This window comes from Melospiza melodia, chromosome 3 (assembly GCF_035770615.1).
Source record: "Melospiza melodia melodia isolate bMelMel2 chromosome 3, bMelMel2.pri, whole genome shotgun sequence".
Lineage (NCBI taxonomy): Eukaryota > Metazoa > Chordata > Aves > Passeriformes > Passerellidae > Melospiza > Melospiza melodia.
The window spans coordinates 137,944,936-137,968,521 of NC_086196.1; the positions used below are offsets into that span (position 1 = coordinate 137,944,936).

The following is a 23,586-nucleotide window of genomic DNA, read 5'->3' on the forward strand; positions in this document are numbered from 1 at the left end:
TCCAGGGAGGGGCTGGGGTCCCACAGCCGCCCTGTGTCCCCAAAAACGGGAGGGAAAACCATGGCAAGGGCTCCAGGGAGGGGCTGGGGTCCCACAGCCGCCCTGTGTCCCCAAAAACGGGGGGGCTCAGCTGGGCTGGGGTCCCACAGCCACCCCGTGTCCCCAAAAACCCAAAAACGGGGGGAAAAACCATGGCAAGGGCTCCAGGGAGGGGCTGGGGTCCCACAGCCGCCCTGTGTCCCCAAAAACGGGGGGGCTCAGCTGGGCTGGGGTCCCACAGCCACCCCGTGTCCCCAAAAACCCAAAAACGGGGGGAAAACCATGGCAAGGGCTCCAGGGAGCGGCTGGGGTCCCACAGCCCCCCTGGGTCCTCAAAAACGGGGGGGAACCATGGGAACGGCTCTAGGGAGGGGCTGGGGAAAAGGCACAGCTGGGCTGGGGTCCCACAGCCGCCCTGTGTCCCTAAAAACCCAAAAATGGGGGGAAAAACCATGGCAAGGGCTCCAGGGAGGGGCTGGGGTCCCACAGCTGCCCTGTGTCCCCAAAAACCCAAAAATGGGGAAAAACCATGGCAAGGGCTCCAGGGAGGGGCTGGGGGAAAGACACAGCAGGGCTGGGGTCCCACAGCCCCCCTGTGTCCCCAAAAACGGGGGTGAAACCATGGCAAGGGCTCCAGGGAGGGGCTGGGGTGCCACAGCCGCCCCTTGTCCCCAAAAACCCAAAAATGGGGGGAAAAACCATGGCAAGGGCTCCAGGGAGGGGCTGGGGTCCCACAGCTGCCCTGTGTCCCCAAAAACCCAAAAATGGGGAAAAACCATGGCAAGGGCTCCAGGGAGAGGCTAGGGGAAAGGGCTCAGCTGGGCTGGGGTCCCACAGCCACTCTGTGTCCCCAAAAACCCAAAAATGGGGGGAAAAACCATGGCAAGGGCTCCAGGGAGGGGCTGGGGGAAAGGCCTGGGGTCCCACAGCCCCCCTGTGTCCCCAAAAACGGGGGGGCTCAGCTGGGCCTGGGGTCCCACAGCCCCCCTGTGTCCCCAAAACCGGGGGTGAAACCTCGGGAAGGGCTCCAGGGAGGGGCTGGGGTCCCACAGCCCCCCTGTGTCCCCAAAAACGGGGGTGAAACCTCGGGAAGGGCTCCAGGGAGGGGCTGGGGGGGGATCCCAGCCAAAATCGCAACACGGGAGGGAAATGTTGTAAAAACTCAGCGGCAGCAGTTTGGGAAGGCTTTAAAAATAAATCAAAATGAAAGGAAACTCGAAGGGTTGAGCATCCAGCTTGGCGCTGGTTCTGTGTCCTGTAAATTCATCAGATTGGGTGCGGGAGATTGTGGGAAATGAATTTTGTTATTGGCTTTTCGCAAATATTCAAATGAATATGAGATGTGTTGTGTTAGAAAGTGATGCTGGGTTAATTCTCTTAAATAGTGTGGCAAAGAGCTTTAGACGTGAAAAATGCATGGATTTCATGATTGGCTTTTTGCATTAATCCAGCATTACTTTCTACACAACACAGATAATATTCATTTGAATATTTGCAAAAAAAACAACCACAAAATACGAATTTTTCACATCTAAAACTAAATTTACCACACTGCTTAAGAGAATGAACCCAGCATCACTTTCTAACACAACACACAGAATATTCATTTGGATATTTTTATAACCTAAAACTCTATTTACCACGCTACTAAAGAGCATTAACCCAGCATCGCCTTCTAACACAACACACAGAACATTCATTTGAGTATTTGCAAAAATCCAATCATGAAATCCATCCATGTTTCACATCTAAAATTCTATTTACCACACTAGTTAAAAGCATTAATCCAGCATTGCTTTCTACACAACACAAATAATATTCATTTGAATATTTGCCAAAAGCCAATCATAAAATAGATTTTTTCACATCTAAAACTCAATTTACCACACTACTTAAGAGAATGAATCCAGCATGACTTTCTAACACAACACACATAATATTCATTTGAATATTTGCAAAAAGCCAATCATAAAATACAAATTTTTCACATCTAAAATTAAATTTACCACACTGCTTAAGAGAATGAATCCAGCATCACTTTCTACACAACACAGATAATAATCACTTGAATATTTGCAAAAAACAAGCACAAAATAGGAATTTTTCACATCTAAAACTGAATTTACCACACTGCTTAAGAGAATGAATCCAGCATCACTTTCTAACACAACACACAGAACATTCATTTGAGTATTTGCAAAAATCCAATCATGAAATCCATCCATGTTTCACATCTAAAATTCTATTTACCACACTAGTTAAAAGCATTAATCCAGCATTGCTTTCTACACAACACAAATAATATTCATTTGAATATTTGCAAAAAGCCAATCATAAAATAGATTTTTTCACATCAAAAACTCAATTTACCACACTACTTAAGAGAATGAATCCAGCATGACTTTCTAACACAACACACATAATATTCATTTGAATATTTGCAGAAAAACAACCACAAAATATGAATTTTTCACATCTAAAACTAAATTTACCACACTGCTTAAGAGAATGAATCCAGCACCACTTTCTAACACAACACACATAATATTCATTTGAATATTTGCCAAAAGCCAATCATAAAATAGATTTTTTCACATCTAAAACTCAATTTACCACACTACTTAAGAGAATGAATCCAGCATCGCTTTCTAACACAACACACAGAATATTCACTTGAATATTCGCAAAAAGCCAATCATGGAATCCATGCATTTTTCACATCTAAAATTCTATTTACTACACTAGTTAAGAGCATTAATCCAGCATTGCTTTCTACACAACACAAATAATATTCATTTGAATATTTGCCAAAAGCCAATCATAAAAGAAGAATTTTTCACATCTAAAACTGAATTTTCCACACTGCTAAAGAGAATGAACCCAGCATCACTTTCTAACACAACACACAGAACATTCATTTGAGTATTTGCAAAAATCCAATCATGAAATCCATCCATGTTTCACATCTAAAATTCTATTTACCACACTAGTTAAAAGCATTAATCCAGCATTGCTTTCTACACAACACAAATAATATTCATTTGAATATTTGCCAAAAGCCATTCATAAAAGAAGAATTTTTCACATCTAAAACTCAATTTACCACACTACTTAAGAGAATGAATCCAGCATGACTTTCTAACACAACACACATAATATTCATTTGAATATTTGCAGAAAAACAACCACAAAATATGAATTTTTCACATCTAAAACTAAATTTACCACACTGCTTAAGAGAATGAATCCAGCACCACTTTCTAACACAACGCATACAATATTCACTTGAATATTCACAAAAAGCCAAATATAAAATCCATGCATTTTTCACATCCATAAAAACGGAAATATGGCACGTTCTGATGAACGAGGCAGGGCGAGGAGGAGCCCCATGAATCCACAAAAGGCACAGGAAGGAGAACTCGGGGTGTCCTCAGCACTAAAGCAGGGCGTGGAAAAGCCGCAGGTGGTTTATCGGAGATAAACATCAAACAGAATTCCCAAACTGTGACATTCCCTAGCACCTAAATTCACATTTGCCGAGATGCAACTCAAGTTATTTCACTGTTAAGGTGAAGAACTTGAGTTGGAAGTTAATAATAACTTAAGTTATTAAAATACTATTAAGTTATTTAAATTATTTAACTACTATTCAGTTATTAACTTCAGTTATTTGACTACTTTGCTATTTAAGTATTCCAAATAAATCCACGTTCCAGCTTTGCTAATAATTCCTCTTCATTTATTGCTTTCCACCTTTCCTAATAATTCCTCTTTATTTATTGCCAATTTCTGCATAAAAACCACACAGAGATGGGCAGGAAGAGCTGTGACCTCACAATGGGTGAGAGCGCCAAAATTCCCAAAATTCGAAATTGTCTGGCACCGAAATTCACATTTGCCAAGCTACAACTCAAGGGCTTTATTATTTAACTATTCCAAATAGATCTGTGCCTGTTCCTAATAATTCCTCTTTATTTATTGCCAATTTCTGCATAAAAATCACACAGAGATGGGCAGGAATAGCTGTGACCTCCCGATGGGTGAGAGTGCTGAAAGACAAAACAAAATTCCCAAACTGTGACATTCTCTGGCACCTAAATTCACATTTGCCGAGCTCCACCTCAATTGGTTTTTTATTTAACTATTCCAAACAAATCCATGTCCCACTTTCCTAATAATTCCTCTTTATTTATTGCCAATTTCTGCATAAAAATCACACAAAGATGACAAGGAATAGCTGTGACCTCCCAATGGGTGAGAGCGCCAAAATTCCCAAACTGTGACATTCTCTGGCACCGAAATTCACATTTGCCACGCTACAACTCAAGTTATTTAATATTAAGTTAAATAACTTGAGTTGTAAGTTAATAATACCTTAAGCTATTTAACTACTTTTAAGTTATTTAATTTATTTTAGCTACTATTAAGTTATTTGCTTAAGTTATTTGACTCCTTTGATATTTAACTATTCCAAATAAATCCATGTTCCACTTTTCCTAATAATTCCTCTTTATTTATTGCCAATTTCTTCATAAAAATCACACAGAGATGGGCAGGAAGAGCTGTGACCTCACAAAGGGTGAGAGTGCTGAAACACAAAAGCCAAAATTGCCAAAATTCTACATTCTCTGGCATCTAAATTTACATTTGCCAAGCTCCAACTCAATTGTTTTTTTTTATTTAACCATTCCAAATAAATCCATGTTCCACCTTTCCTAATAATTCCTCTTTATTTATTGCCAATTTCTGCATAAAAATCACACAGAGATGGGCAGGAAGAGCTGTGACCTCCCAATGGGTGAGAGTGCTAAAATACAAAACAAAATTCCCAAAATTCGAAATTGTCTGGCACCGAAATTCACATTTGCCGAGCTCCAACTCAATTGTTTTTTTTATTTAACCATTCCAAACAAATCCATTTTCCATTTTTCTGCCAATTCCCCCTCCAGGCTGCAGCAGCTGCTGCAGGATGAGCCCAAGGCTGAGCCATCTGCTCCCTGACCCCACACACCCCTGGCATTTCATCTCATTAAGATCTGCAACTGAATCTTTTCATAAAAATCTTTTTTTTTCCCCTGCCTCAAAATTGTTTTTTATCTTATTGTTGTTATATTTATTGGTTTTTATTTTATTCTGTTATTTATATTTTTCTATACGCTTCCTTATGCTTCAATATCCTTCATTCCTCTCGCTGCCACAATCAGCATTATAAAAATACTGATTGTATTTTTAATAATAGTAATAGTAATAGTAATAGTAATAGTAATAGTAATAGTAATAGTAATAATAATAATAATAATAATAATAATAATAATAATAATAATAATGCTTATTATGAACCAACATAACAGCCTAAAAATCATAATTTTTGAAATTATTCTTTGGGGAACGCAGTGTTAGGCAGAGGGGGAAAATTCAGGGTTTTTCACACCTGATTTTGTTTTAGTATTTGGGTACAGGGGATCCCCAGGCAGGAGTTTGATCCCCATTCCCTGGCTCAAAAATGATAATTTTTGGAATTATCACATCCCCCAAACACAAATCAGCGCACACAGCAGCGGCAGCAGCCCAAAACTGCAGAATTTATTCCTGAATTTCACATTTTCCACGTCCTGTGCAAAGGATGCGGCTGATGGCTCTAAGCCGAGGCACGGCTCCCTCACAAATCTCTTTACAAAACTGAAAATTGTCACATCACGCTCGTTTTTGCACCAAACCCAAATTCAGCAGCCCAAAAATAAAGAATTTATTCCTGAATTTCACATTTTTCACATCTTGTGAAAAGGATTCGGCTGATGGCTCTAACCCAGGCACGGCTCCCTCAGAAATCTCATTTTACAGAATTGTCAGATCTCGCTGGTTTTTGTACAAACCCCAAATTCAGCAGCCCAAAATTAAAGAATTTATTCCTGATCATTTATTCCTGGAACAGAATTTGCAATTTTCACTCAAAATTACCTCAGATTCCATTTTCTGGGGGTTTTCCTGTGCTAAGGAAGCAGCTCTAACACGGGCACTGCTCCCTCAGAAATCTCATTTTCCAGAACTGTCAGATCTCGCTGGTTTTTGTACAAACCCCAAACCCAGCAGCCCAAAATCGCAGAATTTATTCCTGATCCAAAAGTAAAAAAAAAGTAACAATCCAAAAGTAACAAACCCAGAAGCAAAACAAAATTCCAGCTGGAGCTGAGAGAACATAAAATGAATTAAACTGAAAGCTTTAATCAGCTTTAATCCCCGCGATCCTGCCCAGCTCCATTGTTCTGAGGGCATCACAATCACACACACTAATGAGAAAATTAATCCCTGCTGCTAATTAGTGCCTGGGATCAGGCTGGTTACAAAATTAAAATCTCATTTTTTCCATCAGCTTTGTGCTTCCAGGAGGTTGGGAGGCAGGACTGAGGAATGCAGTGAGAAATTTGGGGAAGATGTTGAAAACAGGACTTAAAAATGAAGCAAAATGAAAGATTTCGGGATATGGTGAACAGGGAAGGCAGAAGAAAAACAAAAGGAATTAATGTTTAAGAAGTTTAGGATTTCCCATTTTATATTTCCCCCCACTTTTTTGGGGATTATTAGGAAGGAAAAAATCACTAAATGAGACATTTAATACCTGACCCAGCTCTGCTGGGAAAATTCCTCTTGTCCCAGATGTTGAGAACTGGGTTGGGAATAAATACAGCAGAATAAAAAAATTGCATTATAAATATAGCAGAATAAATCTAGCAGAATAAAAAATAGCAGAATAAATATAGCAGAATAAAAAATTGCATTATAAATATAGCAGAATAAAAAATTGCATAATGAATATAGCAGAATAAATATAGCAGAATAAATCTAGCAGAATAAAAAATTGCATTAGAAATATAGCAGAATAAATATAGCAGAATAAAAAATTGCATTAGAAATATAGCAGAATAAAAAATTGCATTACAAATACAGCAGAATAAATCTAGCAGAATAAAAATTGCATTATAAATATAGAAGAATAAATCTAGCAGAATAAATCTAGCAGAATAAAAAGTAGCATGCTGTTGGTGACATTTTAAAAAGATTCTGGCTCTTTGCTAATTAAAAAAAATATTAAGAAATGGATCAAGACTCCAAAGGTGACAAAAAAGGGCTGGCAGGGACACGGAGACCTTGCAGCTCCTCTGTGAGCACCAAAATGAGCAAGAAACCACTAAATGTGGAAAATTAAATGTGCAACATTTGTAGCAGGTCAAATGTGCAACATTTTACCACAAAATTTGATATTTTGTGGTAAATTTACTTCTAAATATTCAAAATATCGGTGACTGGGGGATTATTTATATCAAGGCCTTGGTTCCCTTCCACCTCTGCTCTTCCATCTTGTTTTCCCTCACGCTGCAAACCCCAAATCCCCTCCAGGACACCCCAATTCCCCCCATTTTCCCCATTTTCCATCTCCTGGCTGATTTTTTCCAGGGAAAATGGGAACGGGGGCAGAGGCAGGGCCAGGATCTCCCTGGGGGCTGCATTTGGAGCTTTGGCCTCGAGTTTAATCCCAAAGGAAATTCAGACCCAGCCTCAGCCACGTCCTCTGTGAGCACCAAAACAGGCAAGAAACCACTAAATATGGAAAATTAAATGTACAACATTTGTAGCAGGTAAAATGTGCAACATTTTACCACAAAATTTTATATTCTGTGGTAAATTTACTTCTAAATATTCAGAATATCGGTGACTGGGGGATTATTTATATCAAGGCCTTGGTTCCCTTCCACCTCTGCTCTTCCATCTTGTTTTCCCTCACGCTGCAAACCCCAAATCACCTCCAGGACACCCCAATTTCCCCAATTTCCCCAATTTCCATCTCCTGGCTGATTTTTTCCAGGGAAAATGGGAACGGGGGCAGAGGCAGGGCCAGGATCTCCCTGAGGGCTGCATTTGGAGCTTTGGCCTCGAGTTTAATCCCAAAGGAAAATTCAGACCCGGCCTCAGCCACGTCCTCTGTGAGCACCAAAACAGGCAAGAAACCACGAAATGTGAAAAATTAAATGTGCAACATTTGCAGTTGGATATTCTGTGGTAAATTAATTTCTAAATATTCAAAATATCGGTGACTGGGGGATTATTTATATCAAGGCCTTGGTTCCCTTCCACCTCTGCTCTTCCATCTTGTTTCCCCTCACGCTGCAAACCCCAAATCCCCTCCAGGACACCCCAATTCCCCCCAATTTCCCCATTTTCCATCTCCTGGCTGATTTTTTCCAGGGAAAATGGGAATGGGGGCAGAGGCAGGGCCAGGATCTCCCTGGGGGCTGCATTTGGAGCTTTGGCCCCGAGTTTAATCCCAAAGGAAATTCAGACCTGGCCTCAGCCACGTCCTCTGTGAGCACCAAAATGAGCAAGAAACCACTAAATATGAAAAATTAAATGTGCAACATTTGTAGTAGGTAAAATGTGCAACATTTTACCACAAAATTTGATATTTTGTGGTAAATTTACTTCTAAATATTCAAAATATCGGTGACTGGGGGATTATTTATATCAAGGCCTTGGTTCCCTTCCACCTCTGCTCTTCCATCTTGTTTTCCCTCACGCTGCAAACCCCAAATCACCTCCAGGACACCCCAATTCCCCCCAGTTTCCCCATTTTCCATCTCCTGGCTGATTTTTTCCAGGGAAAATGGGAATGGGGGCAGAGGCAGGGCCAGGATCTCCCTGGGGGCTGCATTTGGAGCTTTGGCCTCGAGTTTAATCCCAAAGGAAATTCAGACCCAGCCTCAGCCACGTCCTCTGTGAGCACCAAAATGAGCAAGAAACCACTAAATGTGAAAAATTTAATGTGCAACATTTGTAGCAGGTAAAATGTGCAACATTTTACCACAAAATTTGATATTTTGTGGTAAATTTACTTCTAAATATTCAAAATATCGGTGACTGGGGGATTATTTATATCAAGGCCTTGGTTCCCTTCCACCTCTGCTCTTCCATCTTGTTTCCCCTCACGCTGCAAACCCCAAATCCCCTCCAGGACACCCCAATTTCCCCATTTTCCCCATTTTCCATCTCCTGGCTGATTTGTTCCAGGGAAAATGGGAACGGGGGCAGAGGCAGGGCCAGGATCTCCCTGGGGGCTGCATTTGGAGCTTTGGCCTCGAGTTTAATCCCAAAGGAAATTCAGACCCAGCCTCAGCCACGTCCTTTGGGAGCACCAAAATGAGCAAGAAACCACTAAATACGGAAAATTAAATGTGCAGCATTTGTAGCAGGTAAAATGTGCAACATTTTACCACAAAATTTGATATTTTGTGGTAAATTTACTTCTAAATATTCAAAATATCGGTGACTGGGGGATTATTTATATCAAGGCCTCGGTTCCCTTCCACCTCTGCTCTTCCATCTTGTTTCCCCACACGCTGCAAACCCCAAATCCCCTCCAGGACACCCCAATTCCCCCCAATTTCCCCATTTTCCCCATTTTCCATCTCCTGGCTGATTTTTTCCAGGGAAAATGGGAACGGGGGCAGAGGCAGGGCCAGGATCTCCCTGGGGGCTGCATTTGGAGCTTTGGCCTCGAGTTTAATCCCAAAGGAAATTCAGACCCAGCCTCAGCCACGTCCTCTGTGAGCACCAAAATTAGCAAGAAACCACTAAATATGGAAAATTAAATGTGCAACATTTGCAGTTGGATATTCTGTGGTCAATTAATTTCTAAATATTCAGAATATCAGCGACTGGGGATTATTTATATCAAGGCCTTGGTTCCCTTCCACCTCTGCTCTTCCATCTTGTTTCCCCTCACGCTGCAAACCCCAAATCCCCTCCAGGACACCCCAATTTCCCCATTTTCCCCATTTTCCATCTCCTGGCTGATTTTTTCCAGGGAAAATGGGAACGGGGGCAGAGGCAGGGCCAGGATCTCCCTGGGGACTGCATTTGGAGCTTTGGCCTCGAGTTTAATCCCAAAGGAAATTCAGACCCAGCCTCAGCCACGTCCTTTGTGAGCACCAAAATGAGCAAGAAACCACTAAATACGAAAAATTAAATGTGCAGCATTTGTAGCAGGTAAAATGTGCAACATTTTACCACAAAATTTGATATTTTGTGGTAAATTTACTTCTAAATATTCAAAATATCGGTGACTGGGGGATTATTTATATCAAGGCCTTGGTTCCCTTCCACCTCTGCTCCTCCATCTTGTTTCCCCTCACGCTGCAAACCCCAAATCCCCTCCAGGACACCCCAATTTCCCCCAATTTCCCCCAATTTCCCCATTTTCCATCTCCTGGCTGATTTTTTCCAGGGAAAATGGGAACGGGGGCAGAGGCAGGGCCAGGATCTCCCTGGGGGCTGCATTTGGAGCTTTGGCCTAGAGTTTAATCCCAAAGGAAAATTCAGACCCGGCCTCAGCCACGTCCTCTGTGAGCACCAAAATGAGCGAGAAACCACTAAATGTGAAAAATTAAATGTGCAACATTTGTAGTAGGTAAAATGTGCAACATTTTACCACAAAATTTGATATTTTGTGGTAAATTTACTTCTAAATATTCAAAATATCGGTGACTGGGGGATTATTTATATCAAGGCCTCGGTTCCCTTCCACCTCTGCTCTTCCATCTTGTTTCCCCTCACGCTGCAAACCCCAAATCCCCTCCAGGACACCCCAATTCTTCCATTTCCCCATTTTCCATCTCCTGGCTGATTTTTTCCAGGGAAAATGGGAACGGGGGCAGAGGCAGGGCCAGGATCTCCCTGGGGGCTGCATTTGGAGCTTTGGCCTCGAGTTTAATCCCACAGGAAATTCAGACCCGGCCTCAGCCACGTCCTTTAAAACCTCTTTGATCCCCAGCCATGAAAATCAGGGCGAGGAAAAAGAAATGGTTCTTTATTTTTGGATTATTTGATTCAAAGAGTTTGGAAATCATCAAATGAAACAAAGCTGTCACTGAATGGCTCCAACAAATTCCACTTTTTCTGTTAAAAATGTTTGGCCACCAAAAAAAATGAATTAAGGGAGAAAAAGCCCAGAGCCACCATCAGCAAATCCTTCAGGGGTGAAGGAATTATGAAGGGGAAAAGGACAGGGGATACTATTATTAATATTATTATTATTATTATTATTATTATTATTATTATTATTATTATTATTATTATTATTATTATTATTATTATTATTATTATTATTATTATTATTATTAATTGGATATTATTATTATTACTATTATATATAATATATAATATATATTATATATTACATATTATATATTATATATTATATATCATATATTATATATTATATATTATATATTATATATTATATATTATATATTATATATTATATATTACATATTATATATTATGTATTATATATTACATATTACATATATATTATATATTATGTATCATATATTATATATTATATATTATATATTATATATTATATATTATATATTATATATTATATATTACGTATTACGTATTATGTATTATGTATTATATATTATATATTATATATTATATATAACATCATATATATTACATTATATATCATTAAATTATTATATTATATATCATTATATTATAATATTATACATATAATATATAATCTAATAATTAATATTATATTAATAATAACAATAACAACAACAAAACAATAGTAATAGTAATAGTAATAGTAGCAATATTAATAATATTAATAATAATAATAATAATAATATAATAACAATAATAATTTTTGAGCAATAATAATAAAGATATGAGAAAACAAGCTCAGCTCCCTGGGGGGAACAGGGGGAATTTGAATTTTCCACCAGCCCAGGATTTCTGGGACACACGGAGCAGCAGCACCTCGGGAATGTCTGGGAGGGAAAATTCCGGGAGGGGAAATTTTGGGAGGAAGATTTGGGAGGAAAATTTTGGGGAAGAAGGATTTGGGAGGAAGAATTTGGGAGGAAAACTGGGCGAAGGAAAATTTGAGAGGAAAAATTTGGGAGGGAAGATTTGGGAGGAAAGACTGGGGAGGGAAGATTTGGGGAAGGAAAATTTGGGAGGAAGATTTGGGAGGGAAGATTTGGGGAAGGAATGGTTGGGAGGGAAGATTTGGGGAGAGAATTTTTGGGGAAGATTTAGGAGGGAAGATTTGGGAGGAAGATTTGAGAGGGGACTTTTGTGGGGGAAATTTTGGGAAGGAAGATTTGGGAGAAAAGTTTTGGGAGTGAAGATTTGGAAGAGAAGATTTGGGAAGGAAGATCTGGGGAGGGAAAATTTGGGAGGAAAATTTGAGGAGGGAAATTTTGGGAGGGAAAATTTGGGGAGGGAAGTTTGGGAGGGAAATTTTGGGAGGGAAGATTTGGGGAGGAAAATTTGAGGAGGGAAATTTTGGGAGGGAAGATTTGGGGAGGGAAGTCTGGGAGGGAAATTTTGTGAGGGAAGATTTGGGTGGGAAGATTTGGGTGGGAAGATTTGGAAGAGAAGATTTGGGAGGGGAGATTTGGGTGGGAATATTTGGGAGGAAAGATTTGGGACAGTTTTAGGGGGGAAGATTTGGGGAAGGAGCATTTGGGGAAGGAGCTTTTGGGAGGGAAACTTTGGGAGGAAGATCTGGGAGGGAATATTTGGGAGGAAGATTTGGGAGGGAAGATTTGGGAGGGAAGTTTTGGGAGGGAAGTTTTGGGAGGGAAGTTTTGGGAGAGAAGATCTGGGAGGGAGGATTTGGGAGGGAAGATTTGGAGGGAAGATTTGGGAAGGAAGATCTGGGAGAGAAGTTTGGGGAAGGAATATTTGGGAGAAAAGTTTTGGGAGGGAAGATTTGTGAGGGAAGATTTGAGAAGGAAGTCTTGTGGCGGAAATTTTGGGAGGGAAGATTTGGGGAAGGAATATTTGGGAAGGAAGATTTGGGGAGGGAAATTTGGGAGGAAAATTTGAGGAGGGAAATTTCGGGAGGGAAGATTTGGGGAGGGAAGTTTGGGAGGGAAATTTTGTGAGGGAAGATTTGGGTGGGAAGATTTGGGGAGGGGAGATTTGGGGAGGGGAGATTTGGGGAGGAATATTTGGGAGGAAAGATTTGGGACAGTTTTAGGGGGGAAGATTTGGGGAAGGAGCATTTGGGGAAGGAGCTTTTGGGAGGGAAACTTTGGGAGGAAGATCTGGGAGGGAAATAAGATTTGGGAGGGAAGTTTTGGGAGAGAATTCTGGGAGGGAGGATTTGGGAAGGAAGATTTGGAGGGAAGATTTGGGGAGTTGAGAGGGAAGATCTGGGTAGGAAGATCTGGGAGAGAAGTTTGGGGAAGGAAGATTTGGGAGAAAAGTTTTGGGAGGGAAGATTTGTGAGGGAAGATTTGGGGAGGGAAGATTTGTGAGGGAAGATTTGAGAAGGAAGTCTTGTGGGGGAAATTTTGGTGGGGAAGATTTGGGAGGGGAGATTTGAGAGGGAAGATTTGGGAGGGAAATTTGGGGAGGGGAGTTGTGTGGCAGAAATTTTGGGAGGGAAGATTTGGGGAAGGAAATTTGGGAGGCAAGTTTGGGGAGGGAATATTTGGGAGGGAAAATGTGGGGAGGGAAATTTTGGGAGGGAGGATTTTGGAGGGAGGATTTGGGAGGGAAGATTTTGGAGGGAGGATTTGGGGAGGGAAGATCTGGGTAGGAATATCTGGGAGGGAAGTTTTGGGAGGGAAGTTTTGGGAGGGAAAATTCAGGAGGAAAATTTGGGGAGGGAAGATTTTGAAGGAAGTGTTGGGAGGGAAGATTTGGGAGAGAAAATTTGAGGAAGGAATATTTGGGGAGAGAAATCTGGGGAGGGAAAATTTGGGAGGGAAATTTTGGGGGGAAAATTTGGGAGGGAAGATTTGGGGAAGGAAGATTTGGGTAGGAATATTTGGGAGGGAAGATTTGGGGAAGGAAATTTTGGGAGGGAAATTTTGGGATGGAGGTTTTGAGTAGGAGTACTTGAGAGGGAAGTTTTGGGAGGGAAGATTTAGGAGGAAAAAGTTTTGGAGGAAAAATTTGGGACAGAAGTTTTAGTGGGGAAGATTTGGGGAAGGAATGTTGGGGAGGGAAGATCTGAGTAGGGAAAATTTGGGATGGAAGATTTGGGAGGGGAATTTGGGAAGGAAGATCTGGGGAGGGAAATTTGGGGAGGGAAAATTTGGGAGGAAAATTTGGGGAGGGAAGTTTGGGAGAGGAACATTTGGGGAGGGAAGATTTGGGGGGGAGATTTGGAAGGGACAATTTGAGAGGGAAAATTTGGGTAGGAATATTTGGGAGGGAAGATTTGGGGAGGGAAGATTTGGGAAGGAAGTTTGGGGAAGGAAAATTTGGGAGAGAAGATTTGGAAGGGAAGATTTGGGGAGGGAAGATCTGGGAGGGGAATTTTGGGGAAGGAAAATTTGAGAGGGGAATATTTGCGAGGGAAGAAAATTTTGGGAGGGAAGATGTGGGGAGGGAAGATTTGGGAGAGAAGATTTGGAAGGGACAATTTGAGAGGGAAAATTTGGGTAGGAATATTTGGGAGGGAAGATTTGGGGAGGGAATGTTTGGAAGGGAAGTTTGGGAGGGAATATTTGAGAGAGAAGTTCTGTAGGGGAAAATTCAAGTGGGAAGATTTGGGAGGGAAAATTTGGGGATGGAAAATTTGAGAGGGAAAAATTAGGTAAGAATATCTGGGAGGGAAGATTTGGGAAGAAATATTTGGGGGGGAAGATTTGGGAGGGAAAATTTGTGAGGGAAATTTTGGGGAGGGAAACTTTGGGACAGAAGATTTGGGGAAGGAATATTTGGGAGGGAAGATTTGAGTGGAAATATTTGGGAGGGAAATTTTGGGATGGAGGTTTTGAGTAGGAGTACTTGAGCGGGAAGTTTTGGGAGGGAAGATTTAGGAGGAAAAAGTTTTGGAGGAAAAATTTGGGACAGAAGTTTTAGGGGGGAAGATTTGGGGAAGGAATGTTGGGGAGGGAAGATTTGAGTAGGGAAAATTTCGGATGGAAGATTTGGGAGGGGAATTTGGGAAGGAAGATCTGGGGAGGGAAATTTGGGGAGGGAAAATTTGGGAGGAAAATTTGGGGAGGGAAGATTTTGAAGGAAGTTTTGGGAGGGAAGGTTTGGGAGAGAAAATTTGAGGAAGGAATATTTGGGGAGAGAAATCTGGGGAGGGAAAATTTGGGAGGGAAATTTTGGGCTCCCCAGAGGCAAAATAATTCAAATTTCACAGCCAGGCTGGGCTGGGGTTTGTGCTGTGCCAAAACCACCAAAATCCCTGAGGGATATTTGGGAATAAAATCATTTTCCAAGCCTGGGATGCAGCAGCCCTGCCCCAAAATCCTCCTGGATTAAATCCCAAAATTTATTGTGATAAAGGAATGATCTCAATAACAGGAATTCTCTCGATAACGGGAATTCTCTCAATAAAAAACAGGAATTCTCTCAATAAAAGGAATTAATTCTCTCAATACCAGGAATTCTCTCAATAAAAAACAGGAATTCTCTCAATAACAGGAATTAATTCTCTCAATAACAGGAATTCTCTCAATAACAGGAATAATCTCAATACCTGGAATTCTCTCAATAACAGGAATTCTCTCAATAACAGGAATTCTCTCAATGAAAGGAATTCTCTCAATAACAGGAATTCTCTCAACAGGAATTCTGTCAATAACAGGAATTCTCTCAATAAAAAACAGGAATTCTCTCAATGAAAGGAATTCTCTCAATCACAGGAATTAATTCTCTCAATACCAGGAATTCTCTCAATGAAAGGAATTATCTCAATAACAGGAATTCTCTCAATAAAAAACAGGAATTCTCTCAATGACAGGAATTAATTCTCTCAATACCAGGAATTCTCTCAATGAAAGGAATTATCTCAATAAAAAACAGGAATTCTCTCAATAACAGGAATAATCTCAATAACAGGAATGATCTCAAAAACAGGAATTCTCTCAATAAAAGGAATTCCCTCAATAACAGGAATGATCTCAATAAAAACCAGGAATTCTCTCAATGAAAGGAATTCTCTCAATAAATTTTCCCAATAAAAGGAATTCTCTCTATAATGGGAATTCTCTCAATAACAGGAATTAATTCTCTCAATAACAGGAATTCTCTCAATAAATTCTCTCAATACCAGGAATTCTCTCAATGAAAGGAATTCTCTCAATAACAGGAATTCTCTCAATAAAAAACGGGAATTCTCTCAATAAAAGGAATTCTCTCAATAAAAGGAATTCTCTCAAAAACAGGAATTCTCTCAATAAAAGGAATTCTCTCAAAAACAGGAATAATCTGAATAACAGGAATTCTCTCAACAGGAATTCTCTCAAAAACAGGAATAATCTGAATAACAGGAATTAATTCTCTCAATACCAGGAATTCTCTCAATAACAAACAGGAATTAATTCTCTCAATAAATTCTCTCAATGAAAGGAATTCTCTCAATAAAAAACAGGAATTCTCTCAATAATAGGAATAATCTCAATAACAGGAATGATCTCAAAACCAGGAATTCTCTCCATAAAAGGAATTCTCTCAATGAAAGGAATTCTCTCAATAAATTTTCCCAATAAAAGGAATTCTCTCTATAATGGGAATTCTCTCAATAACAGGAATTCTCTCAATAAAAGAAATTCTCTCAATAAAAAACAGGAATTCTCTCAATAACAGGAATTAATTCTCTCAATAACAGGAATTCTCTCAATAAATTCTCTCAATACCAGGAATTCTCTCAATGAAAGGAATTCTCTCAATAAAAGGAATTCTCTCAATAAAAGGAATTCTCTCAATAAAAAACGGGAATTCTCTCTATAAAAGGAATTCTCTCAATAAAAGGAATTCTCTCAAAAACAGGAATTCTCTCAACAGGAATTCTCTCAAAAACAGGAATAATCTGAATAACAGGAATTAATTCTCTCAATAACAGGAATTCTCTCAATAACAAACAGGAATTAATTCTCTCAATAAATTCTCTCAGTGAAAGGAATTCTCTCAATAACAGGAATTAATTCTCTCAATACCAGGAATTCTCTCAATAAGAGGAATTCTCTCAATGAAAGGAATTCTCTCAATGACAGGAATTCATTCTCTCAGTAACAGGAATTCTCTCAATAAAAAACAGGAATTAATTCTCTCAATAAAAGGAATTATCTCAATAAAAACCAGGAATTAATTCTCTCAATACCAGGAATTCTCTTTCCCAGGAGTGATTCCAGCACTGGGAGGATTCTGATGGAATATTTCATATTCCAGAGGCGGAATAAAAAAATCCTTTGTGCTCCATTTTACATAAGATTCACTCATTTTGCTCAATCTCCCACCAAAATTCACTCCTTTCTGCAATAAAATTCACCCCTTTTGCTCCATTTCACAATAAAATTCACTCTCGTTGCTCTGGTTTGCAACAAAATTCTCTCCTTTTTTCCATTTTACAATAAAATTCTCCCATTTTTCTCGATTTCACAGTAAAATTCTCTCATTTTGCTCAATCTCACACCAAAATTCAGGAATTTTCCTCAATTTCACACCAAAATTCTCCCATTTTGCTCCATTTCACAATAAAATTCCCTCCTTTCTGCAATATTTTTGCTCCATTTTAAAATAAAATTCTCTCCTTTTGCTCAATTTCACATTAAAAATCTCCCATTTTCCTCCATTTTCCAACAAAATTCACAAATTTTTCTCGATTTCACACCAAAATTCACTCCCCTTTTACTCAATTTTGCAATAAAATTCTCTCATTTTGCTCAATCGCACACCAGAATTCAGGAATTTTCCTCAATTTCACAGTAAAATTCTCCAATTTTGCTCCATTTCACACTAAAATTCCCTCCTTTCTGCAATAAAATTCTCTCATTTTGCTCAATCTCACACCAACATTCAACGATGTTGCTCCATTTTACATTAAATTTTTTCCATTTTGCTCCATTTGACAATAAAATTCTCTTTTTGCTCCATTCCACACCAAAATTCTCTCATTTTGCTCAATTTCACACCCAAATTTTCTCATTTTCCCCAATTTCCCAGTAAAATTCTCTCCTTTTGCTCCATTTGCCAAGAAAATTCTCCCATTTTTCCCCATTTTGCAGTGAAATTCTCTCATTTTCTCCATTTCACAATCAAATTCTCTCACTGCTCCATTGCCCACCCAAATTCACTCCTGGTGATCGATTGTGCAAGAAAATTCTCTCATTTTACTGAATTTCACATCAAAATTCTCTCCTTTTGCTCAATTTCACATTAAAAATCTCCCATTTTCCTCCATTTTCCAACAAAATTCACAAATTTTGCTCAATTTCACACCAAAATTCACTCCCCTTTTGCTCCATTTTGAAATAAAATTCATTTATTTTACTCAATCTCACACCAAAATTCTCTCTTTTTGCTCAGTTTCAGAACAGAATTCCCTCCTTTCTGCAATAAAATTCTCTCATTTTGCTCCATTTTGAAATAAAATTCACTCATTGCCCTCTGGTTTACAATAAAATTCTCTTTTTGCTCCATTTCATAAAAAATCCACTCCTTTTGCTCCATTTTCAAATAAAATTCAAAATTCTCTCCTTTTGCTCAATCTCACATTAAAAATCTCCCATTTCCCTCCATTTTCCAACAAAATTCACAATTTTTTCTCAATTTCACACCAAAATTCACTCCCCTTTTGCTCCATTTTACAATAAAATTCTCTCATTTTCTCTATTTCACACCAAAATTCTCCCATTTTTCTCCTTTTTGCAGTAAAATTCTCTCATTTTGCTCAAGTTCACCACAAAATTCTCTCCTTTTGCTCCATTATAAAATCAAATTCCCTCCTTTGTGCAGTAAAATTCTCTCCTTTTGCTCCGTTTCACACCAAAATTGACTCCTTTTACTCCATTTTACAATAAAATTCATGAATATTGCTCCATCTCACACCAAAATTCAGGAATTTTCCTCAATTTCACAGTAAAATTCTGTCTTTTTGCTAAGTTTCACAATAAAATTCCCTCTTTTTTGCAATAAAATTCTCTCATTTTGCTCCATTATAAAATCAAATTCACTCCTTTTGCTCAATTTCCCATTAAAAATCTCCCATTTTCCTCCATTTTCCCACAAAATTCACAAATTTTTCTCAATTTCACACCAAAATTCTCTCCTTTTCTCCATTTTACAACAAAATTCTCCCATTTTTCTCCATTTTGCAATAAAATTCTCTCATTTTGCTCAATCTCACACCAAAATTCAGGAATTTTCCTCAATTTCACAGTAAAATTCTCTCTTTTTGCTCAGTTTCACAACAGAATTCCCTCCTTTCTGCAATGAAATTCTCCCATTTTGCTCCATTTTGAAATAAAATTCTCTCATTTTGCTCAATCTCACACCAACATTCAATGATGTTCCTGTATTTTATATTAATTTTTTTCCATTTTGCTCCATTTTACAATAAAATTCTCTTTTTGCTCCATTTTAAAATAAAATTCCCTCCTTTTGCTCAATTTCACATTAAAAATCTCCCATTTTCCTCCATTTTCCAACAAAATTCACAAATTTCTCTCAATTTCACACCAAAATTCACTCCCCTTTTACTCAATTTTGCAATAAAATTCTCTCATTTTGCTCAATTGCACACCAGAATTCAGGAATTTTCCTCAATTTCACAGTAAAATTCTCCCATTTTGCTCCATTTCACACTAAAATTCCCTCCTTTCTGCAATAAAATTCTCTCATTTTGCTCAATCTCACACCAACATTCAACGATGTTGCTCCATTTTACATTAAATTTTTTCCATTTTGCTCCATTTGACAATAAAATTCTCTTTTTGCTCCATTCCACACCAAAATTCTCTCATTTTGCTCAATTTCACACCCAAATTTTCTCATTTTCCCCAATTTCCCAGTAAAATTCTCTCCTTTTGCTCCATTTGCCAAGAAAATTCTCCCATTTTTCCCCATTTTGCAGTGAAATTCTCTCATTTTCTCCATTTCACAATCAAATTCTCTCACTGCTCCATTGCCCACCCAAATTCACTCCTGGTGATCGATTGTGCAAGAAAATTCTCTCATTTTACTGAATTTCACATCAAAATTCTCTCCTTTTGCTCCATTTCACATTAAAAATCTCCCATTTCCCTCCATTTTCCAACAAAATTCACAAATTTTTCTCAATTTCACCACAAAATTCACTCCCCCTTTGCTCCATTTTACAATAAAATTCTCTCATTTTGCTCAATCCCACACCAAAATTCACGAATTTTCCTCAATTTCACAGTAAAATTCTCTCATTTTTCTCAATTTCACACCAAAATTCTGTCCTTTTCTCCATTTTACAACAAAGTTCTCCCATTTTTCTCCTTTTTGCAGTAAAATTCTCTCATTTTGCTCAATCTCACACCAAAATTCAGGAATTTTCCTCAATCTCACACCCAAATTCTCTCCCTTTGCTCCATTATAAAATAAAATTCCCTCCTTTCTGCAATAAAATTCTCCAATTTTGCTCTATTTTGAAATAAAATTCACTCATTTTGCTCCATTTTCAAATAAAATTCTCTCCTTTTGCTCAATTTCACATTAAAAATCTCCCATTTCCCTCCATTTTCCAACAAAATTCACAATTTTTTCTCAATCTCACACCAAAATTCACTCATTTTCCTCAATTTCACACCAAAATTCTCTCTTTTTGCTCCATTTCACAACGGAATTCCCTCCTTTCTGCAATAAAATTCTCTCCTTTTGCTCCACTTTGAAATAAAATTCACTCATTTTGCTCAATCTCACACTAACATTCAATGATGTTGCTCCATTTTACATTAAAAATCTCCCATTTTCCTCCATTTTCCAACAAAATTCACAAATTTTTCTCAATTTCACCACAAAATTCACTCCCCTTTTGCTCAATTTTACAATAAAATTCACTCATTTCACTCAATTTCACACCAAAATTCTCTCATTTTGCTCCATTTCACACTAAAATTCCCTCCCTTCTGCAATAAAATTCTCTCCTTTTGCTCCATTTTCAAATAAAATTCATTCATTGTCCTCTGGTTTGCAACAAAATTCTCTTTTTGCTCCATTTCATAAAAAATCCACTCCTTTTGCTCCATTTTCAAATAAAATTCAAAATTCACTCCTTTTGCTCAATCTCACATTAAAAATCTCCCATTTCCCTCCATTTTCCAACAAAATTCACAAATTTTTCTCAATTTCACACCAAAATTCACTCCCCTTTTGCTCCATTTTGCAATAAAATTCACCCATTTTGATCTATTTCACACCAAAATTCACTCGTTTTTCTCAGATTTACACAAAATTCTCCCATTTTTCTCCTTTTTGCAGTAAAATTCTCTCATTTTGCTCAATCTCACACCAAAATTCACGAATTTTCCTCAATTTCACACTGAAATTCCCTCCTTTTTGCAATAAAATTCTCTCATTTTGCTCCATTTTGAAATAAAATTCACCAATTTTGCTCAATCCCACACCAACATTCAATGATGTTGCTCCATTTTACATTAAATTTTTTCCATTTTGCTCCATTTTACAATAAAATTCACAAATTTTGTTCAATTTCACCACAAAATTCACTCCCCTTTTGGTCAATTTTACAATAAAATTCACCCATTTTGCTCAATTTCACACCAAAATTCTCTCATTTTGCTCCATTTCACAACAAAATTCACTCGTTTTTCTCAATTTCACACCAAAATTCTCTCATTTTCTCCATTTTACAACAAAATTCTCCCATTTTTCTCCTTTTTGCAGTAAAATTCTCTCATTTTGCTCAATCTCACACCAAAATTCATGAATTTTCCTCGATTTGACAGTAAAATTCTCCCATTTCGCTCCATTTCACACTGAAATTCCCTCCTTTCTGCAATAAAATTCTCTCATTTTGCTCCACTTTGCAATAAAATTCACTCATTTTGCTCAATCCCACACCAACATTCAATGATGTTGCTCCATTTTACATTAAAATTCTTCCATTTTGCTCCATTTTCCAATAAAATTCTCTCATTTTGCTCCACTTTGCAATAAAATTCTCTCATTTTGCTCAATCCCACACTAACATTCAATGATGTTGCTCCATTTTACATTAAATTTTTTTCCTTTTGCTCCATTTTACACTATATAGTGTATAGTACGCAGTATGTAGTATGTAGTATATGGTATGCAGTGTATAGTATGTAGTATATAGTATGTAGTATGCAGTCTATAGTATGTAGTATGCAGTATATAGTGTGTAGTATATAGTACGCAGTATATAGTATATACTATGTAGTATGTAGTATATGGTATGCAGTGTATAGTATGTAGTATGTAGTATATAGTATGTAGTATGCAGTATGTAGCATGTAGTATATAGTATATAGTGTGTAGTATATATTATGTAGCATGTAGTATATGGTATGTGGTATATAGTATGTAGTATATGTATATAGAATGCAGTATATAGTATATAGTATGCAGTATATAGTACGCAGTATACAGTATGTAGTATGTAGTATGTAGTATATAGTATGTAGTATGCAGTATACAGTATATAGTATATAGTACGCAGTACATAGTATGTAGTATGTAGTATATAGTATGCAGTATATGGTTTGTAGTATGTAGTATGTAGTATATGGTAGGTAGTATATGGTATATAGTATGAAGTATATAGTATATAGTGTGTAGCATGTAGTATATGGTATGTGGTATATAGTATGTAGTATATGTATATAGAATGCAGTATATAGTATGCAGTATACAGTATATAGTATGCAGTATACAGTATGTAGTATGTAGTATATAGTATGTAGTATGCAGTATACAGTATACAGTATATAGTATATAGTATGCAGTACATAGTATGTAGTATATAGTATATAGTATGTAGTATATGGTTTGTAGTATGTAGTATGTAGTATGTAGTATATGGTAGGTAGTATATGGTATATAGTATGCAGTATATAGTATATAGTGTGTAGCATGTAGTATGTAGCATGTAGTATATGGTATGTGGTATATAGTATGTAGTATATGTATATAGAATGCAGTATATAGTATATAGTATGCAGTATATAGTATGTAGTATGCAGTATACAGTATATAGTATGTAGTATATGGTTTGTAGTATATAGTATGTAGTATGTAGTATGTAGCATGTAGTATATAGTATAAAGTGTGTAGTATATAGTATGTAGCATGTAGTATATGGTATGTAGTATATGGTATATAGTATGTAGTATATGGTTTGTAGTACATAGTATGTAGTATGTAATATATATAGTATGTAGTATGTAGTATATAGTATGTAGTATGTAGTATATAGTATGTAGTATGCAGTATATAGTATGCAGTATGTAGTATGTAGTATATAGTATATAGTGTGTAGTATGTAGTATATAGTATATAGTGTGTAGAATATAGTATATAGTATGTAGCATGTAGTATATGGTATGTAGTATATAGTATGTAGTATATTTATATAGAATGCAGTATATAGTATGCAGTATGTAGTATATAGTATGTAGTATGCAGTATATAGTATATAGTATGCAGTATATAGTATATAGTATGTAGTATATAGTATGTATTATGTATTATATATAATATATATAATCTATAAATAAT

General features: G+C 37.6%; 1 protein-coding gene across 2 annotated transcripts in view; it reads right to left on the reverse strand.

Moving 5' to 3' along the window:
* The window catches only part of FZD3 (frizzled class receptor 3), a 98,685-nt gene that overhangs the window by 65,670 nt on the left and 9,429 nt on the right, over positions 1 to 23,586 (reverse strand). The window lies entirely within an intron of this gene.